Raw genomic sequence first — 6,824 nt, 5'->3', positions numbered from 1 at the left:
GCACATGCGCCCAGCGTGAGTTTTAAGCCACCGATCTGGGACGCGAACCGCGGTTGACTACGTGGGAGTCCAGCGACATAGCCATTACACTAACTGCTGGTTCCCAATTTCTTCATTTATTTTTATTTGACCCAAAAGAGACAGAGTGAACGATTGGGGGGGGGTAGCAAATCGTCAGGTCTGGGACTCAAACTGCAGTTGGCCATGTGGGAGTTCAGCATCCTTACCACCATGCCACTGCTGGCCCCTGATGATAATTTTTAAATGATGATTTTGTTTATTTTTAGATTTTTGCCATAGGGCATGTGCACTCTCTGGAAAGAGACAGAGAGAGAGAGAGAAAGTGAGAAGTAACTCCCCAGGTGGGATGGCCATGCCACAATCCTTTCTTCGTTCTCTCGGGATTCGGGGCACATACACATAAGTACCTGGCGTGTTTTTCAAGCCTACGGGTCTAGGACTTAAACCACAAAGTCAGTCATGTGGGACCCAGCACCTTAACAACTGCATCTATTGGCTCTAAATTATCTTTTTTTTTTGGGGGGGGGATTATTTGTTTGTTTGTTTATGGTTTTTGTCATAGGGGCACAAGTGCTTGCTGGAGACAGAGACAGAGGAAAAGCAATCATTCCCCCAGAGAAGATGGCTATGCTGCAATCCCTTCTCCTTCATTCTCCTCTTAGGATTTTGGACACGCATGCACACACACACACACACACACACACACCCTGTGTGATTTTCAAGCCATTGGGTCTGGGACTTCAACCACAGTCAGCCACGTGGGAGTCCACAAGAGCCTTAACCACCATGCCACCTACTGGCCCCTAAATGAAAAAAAAATTTTTTTTTCAGAAAATTATTTATTTATTATTGTTAGTATTATTTTTCACATGAGTTTTGCCAGAGAAAGACAGAGAGAGAGGGAGAGTGAGAAAGCAAGCCGCGAGAGCGGGGACTCAAACCATGGCCTGCCATGTGGGAATTCCAACACCTTAACCACCATGCCACCTGCTGGCCTCTAAATGAAAATTTTTTAACGTTTGGGCAAGGCTGAAAATTTAGTTGGCCTCTGATTGTTTAAATGTTCAGCTGCCGGGACCAGCAGATAACATTATGGTTATGTTGCTGGACTCCCACATAGTTGAACGCAGTTTGAGTCCTGGACCCAGTGGCTTAAAACTCATGCCTCTTCCAAGAGGAGAATGGAGAAAAGGATTGCAGAGTGGCCACCCTCCTGCAGGGGGTGGTTTCTCACTTTCTGTCTCTCTATCTCTCTGTCTGGTGAGCACATGTGCCCTATAGCAAAAATCTCTCTCTAGGAAAAAAAGAAACAGAAAACCTCACTTCCTCTGGGAAACCCTCCCAGACCACCACCTTGGTGGAATTCATCCTGTTTATCTGTCTTTGCTCCTGAGGCTGTTACCTCCATTACCCGTAGTTCTACGATTCCTTTCTAGTCTGTCAGCCCCACCAGACTGCTCACCCCAATCAGGGTTCATGCCTCATCTCCGTCCCGGTCCCCTAAGCCTAGCATGGTTGTACTGCAGAAGCCATTCATAAAAGCCCAGTCTGGGAAGGAATGACCAGCATCCAGGCCCTATAGCCCTGACGGCGCTGTCTCCCACATGACGCAAAGCATAGCTGCTGAAGAACAATTTCTCCTTTCTTGACCGGAGAGACAGCTCTGCGAGATAAACTGACTGCGGTGAGAGGCGAGGCCAGATGGGCTGACGGAGCGGGGGAATTCATTTCCTCGTGGATATTAAAGATGTTATCCGGCAGGCGTGCGGCTGCCAGGACACTCAGCAGTGTGGTGGGTGGTTCTCTAGCTCATGCTGCATCTGCAGACCAGTTCTGCAAATGCAGTAAAGCCCTGGCAGCCTGAGACGTGCACCGCCCTCCTGTCTCCTTTTCACCCTTCCACATAGCTCAGCCTGAGAGAGGTGACCAGAACGGACTCCAGATTCCTGTCTTGTCCTCTGCCCAGAATGTCTGCCTCATCTACCTGCCTCTTCCAAGAGAGGTGGCAAGTCAAATGCCCTGGGAGGTGGGCCTTGTTCCTTGTGTCTAAGCTCGAAGGTTCTTGACATTTTTAAAAACTTGCCCTTGAGGGCCAGCCAGTGGCACAGTGGTTAAGGTGGCTGGATCCCACATGGCCGACTTTGTGGTTTGAGTCCCAGATGTGGTAGCTTGGGAAGCACGCCAGATAGGTGCATGCATGCCCAGAATCCTGAGGAGCAAATGGGATTGCCCCACGTGGCCATCCCCACCTCCCCCCATGAGCCACAGGGGCACGATTTCTCACTTCCCCTCTCCCTCTGTCTCTGCCTGGCTCCAGTGAACACATCCCATAGCAAAAATAAAAACAAAAAAAAAATTGTGCATGGGCCAGCCTGTGGCCTGGTGGTTAAAGAAACTGGATTTTACATAACTAGCTCCGCAGTTTGACTCCCAGAGTTGCAGCCCTGGCAGCTGAGAACTACACCGGGCACGTGTGCATGCATGTCCAAAATTCTAAAAAACAAATGGAGAAACAGGAGAGGGGTTACAGCATGACCATGTCCCACAGAAGGTGCTTTCTCTCTCTGGCAGGTCCTGGCCCTTTGGCAAGTTAAAAATATACACGGTGGGCCGGCAGGTGGCATAGAGATTAAGGCACTAGATCTCACATGGCCAACTGCATGGTTCCAGTCCCAGACCCAGTGGCTTTAAAACCATGCTGGGAGCGTGTGCATGTGTGCCCCAAATCCAAAGAGCAGAGTGGAGAAGATTTCGGTGTGGCCATCTTGCGGGCCTTCCCTCTCTCTGTCTCTGTAGTGTGTACACATCCTATAACAAAAAGTTAAAAAAAAGTTTTTAAGTTCATATTAAAATTTTAGTGGCTACAAAAGAATAGTAATAATATTTGTATAAAGATAAGAATGCATTGGGGATTCCCTGCATTTATCTCCTAGTGTAGGAAAGAATATCACATGTTCCTGCGGGTTCTTCCCCATTGCATCTCTTCTCTCTCTGCCGTCTGCCGTAACCCCTCTCTGAATGTCATATTTGTCACTCTTTTTTTTTTTTTTTGGAGAGGTTTTTGCTATAGGGTGTGTGCGCTCGCCAAAAGCGAGAAATCACCCTCTCTCCCAGGGGAGATGGTCACACTGTAATCCCTTCTCCTCTCCATTCTCCTCTTGGGATTTTTTTTTTTTTTTTTTGGAGAGATTTTCGCTATAGGGCGCGTGCGCTCGCCAGACAGACAGAGACATAGAGACAGAAAGAGAGAAATCACCCCCCAGGAGGGATGGTCACACCGCAATCTCTTCTCCTCCATTCTCCTCTCCTCTTGGGATCTTGGGCATGCACGCCCGCACGCACGCACGCACATGTGTCCGGCATGAGATTAAGCCATCTGGTCCGGGACCCGAACCGTGGTCAACTACATGGAAGTCCAGTGACGTAGCCATTACACCATCTGCTGGTCCCCCTATTGGTCATTCTTTTACTTTTCTTAATGATTTGTTTTGTTTTTACATTTTTGCCTCAGGGCACATGCACTTGCCAAGGGGGCGGGGCAGAGTGAGAAACTACTCCCTAGGGGGGATGGCCACACCACAATCTCTTCCCCTCCATCTCCTCTCTTGATTCTGAACATGCACGCACAGGCGCCTGTTGTGTTTTTCAGCTGTCAGGGCTGGGACTTAAACCACACAGTTGGCCATCTATTTTAGGTTTTTGCCATAGGGCGCATGTGCTCACCAAAGAGACAGAGAGGGAAAGTGAGAAATCCCCAAAAGGGGGATTGGCCATGATATAGTCCCTTCTCTTCCATTCTCCTCTGGGATTTTGGGCATGTCCTCACACGCACCTGGTGTGATTTTCAAGCCACCAAGTCAGGGACTCAGATTGTGGTTGGCCATGTGGGAGTTCAGTGCCTTAACCACCATGCCACCTCTGCTCCCCCACTATATATTGTTTAGTTTTGCGTGTTTGTGAGCTTTATGTAAATGGATTAGTCTTTATTTTTTCTAAGATTTGCTTCTCATCCAGCATTTTCATTGCTGTAAAGTTTCCATTGCATGGGGGACCAGCAGGTGGTGTGGTGGTTAAGGTGCTGGACACTCTTGCATGGCTGTTCACAGTTCAAGTCCCAGACCTGGTGGTTTGCTTTCTCGCTTTCCCTCTTTCTCTGTGTCTCTCTCTAGTCAAGTTAAAATGAATAAATGAATGAATAAAATAAGTAACTTTTAAAAAGTTTCCATTGCACGAATCTACCAGAACCATTTATTAAAGAATTATTTATTTAATTTGACGTATTATTATTTAATTTGCTATAGGGCACATGTGCTCACCAGAGAGAGGCACACACAGAGAGAGAAAGTAAGAAAGCAAACTGACAGCTTTGAGATTCAGTCAGCCATGTGGTCCAGCACCTCAACCATCATGCCACCTCCTGGTTCCTCTACCAGAACCTCTTATTGAAGTCTACTTTTGATGGATATAAAGGCTGTTTCTAGATTTTCTCTAGTTATCATGTTACTATGAACATTTTAGTACAATTTTCTCAACGCTTGTGAGTTTTCCTGAGGTTTATCTAGAGAAAGATTTGGCTCCATCTCGGGGTATGCATAGTCGATTGTATCAATCACTCCGATTCATAACACCCACAGTTGTATTTCAGTTCTTAGACATCTTCACCAGCACTGGGAAAGTTATGATGCATTTTTTTAAAGAATTATTTTTATTTAACTTTATTTGTTTTTAAAATTGACCAGAGAGGGACAGAGTGAGAGAGAGAGAGAGAGAAAGTGAGAAAGCAAGACACCAGATCCAGGACTCGAACCACAGTCAACCATGTAGGAGTCCCATGCCCTTAACCACCACTCCACCTGCCAGCCCCCATGATGTATTTTTGCATAGAAAAACACGTCATGACTTTCCCAGTGACCTAATATTTACCAATTAGTTGATTCTTATGTAATTAATTATTTTCATTTATTTTTCATGCGTGAAAGAGATACAGAGAGAGAGAAAAACAGCTCCTCTAGCAGGGCCCCAGGCCCTGACCCACCCGCAGTCCCCAGCAGCCCCAGTCCAGGTGCTCCACACTTGTTATTCAGGGAAGTCTCTGGAGAAGCCGGGAACTTTGCCAGCGGGTTAGCTTTGAAGAGGTGCCTACTCAACCTCTAGACCTCTGTCTGAACCCTCATTTTTGCTTATCTTCAAAGCAGTATCTCATTGTGGTTTAAAACATAGCTTACTTTGCTTTTCTGGGCTTTCTAATGATGTTGCGCCTCTTGCTATATGTTTATTGATCATTTCCTTTCCTCTCTTGTGAAATGCCTATTCAAGTCAGTTACCTATATTTTTTACCTTTTTTCCCTGTTTTGTAGGAGTTTTATTTATTTTTTTGTTTGTTTTATTTTTCGTATTTCCTAGGGCACATGTGTTTTCTGGAGACAGAGAGAGAGGGAAAGTGAGAAATCACCCCCTGGAGGAGGTAGGTGTTCTTTATAGGTTCTGGACATTAATCTTTTGTCAAATTTTACAAATCCTTTGTTTTTCTTTTTGTTTGTTTGTTTTTGGTTTTGTTTTGAGAGATTTTCACTATAGGGCGCGTGCGCTCGCCAGACAGAGAGAGACATAGAGACAGAAAGCGAGAAACCCCCCCCCACAGGGGATGGTCACGCCGCAATCCCTTCTCCTCCATTCTCCTCTTGGGATCTTGGGCACGCACGCACATGCACCCGGCGTGAGTTTTAAGCCACCGGGTCCGGGACGTGAACCATGGTCGACTACGTGGGAGTCCAGCGACATAGCCATTACGCTAACTGCTGGTTCCCCAAATCCTTTGTTAAGCAGACTGTTTTATATCTCTAGCCAAACTGTTGGGGAGAGTCTGATAAAGTAGGTATAGCGACTACAGAATAACCAACTAGACCAGTTAAGGATCCTCGAGGATGACAACGTCCTGCTCCTCTGTCAAAGTGCGGGGGCACACTTACAGAGCATGTCCTACACATGCCTCCTGAAAGAAGTGAAGATTGTTGGTTTTGTTCTGCTTCATTTTTAAGAGTATCAATTTCAGAAAGGTAGAAGAAGAATATTGAGTTGTCAGTTGGTACATCCAAGTGAGAGCGTGGATGCGTTACGAACCCGTGGCCCTCTCATCTGTAGCTAGCTCAGGGGAAGTTGTTTCACCTGCCCAGGTGTTGCCTTGCGCAGGCGCTGCTTCTCTCCAGCCACACTCCAGAGCTGGCATCCAGCCAAGTGCGCAGTTCCTTTACAGACCTCCCTGGAGGGCCACCGAACTGCGAGGATCCACCATGGTACTGGGATGAGAGTCCGAGAGGCGGGGTGCGCAGTGCGCCTGGGGTATTCCAGCTCTGGAGCTGGCCACCAGCCTCCTGCCCTGTCTCCCGCACGCTTCAGGTGTCTTGGCAAGGAGGAAGTGAGGATGCCCTAAAGGCTGTTGGTGCCCAGGGGTGGGGTGGGCTGGAGCCCGGGGAGGCCTCAGCGAAGTGGCCTTTGCTCTCTGCTCCGCGTAGGGCGGGACCTGCAGGACTCTGGCACCTGTACCTGCAGTGTTGCGGTAAGAGAGGCGCAGGCATAACACGCGCGCTTGGCACCTCTGCCGCAGCAGCCTGTGGAGTCCGCAGACCCACCCCTCCAGGCCTCGGGAGCGCTCCCTCCTCGAGGTTGGGTCACCCCAGCGGAAACTGCGAGTGGACCCGGGGTCCAAGTCCACTACTTGCCGGGCAAGGGCTGGCCCCGAACCCCAGAGGGCCAGGCGCGTCACAGCCGCCTGCTTCTGATTGGCGGGCCGCAGCGGTCACCCG

This window comes from Tupaia chinensis, unplaced genomic scaffold (genome assembly GCF_000334495.1).
Source record: "Tupaia chinensis unplaced genomic scaffold, TupChi_1.0 Scaffold000605_1, whole genome shotgun sequence".
Lineage (NCBI taxonomy): Eukaryota > Metazoa > Chordata > Mammalia > Scandentia > Tupaiidae > Tupaia > Tupaia belangeri.
This window is presented reverse-complemented; position numbering follows the sequence as displayed.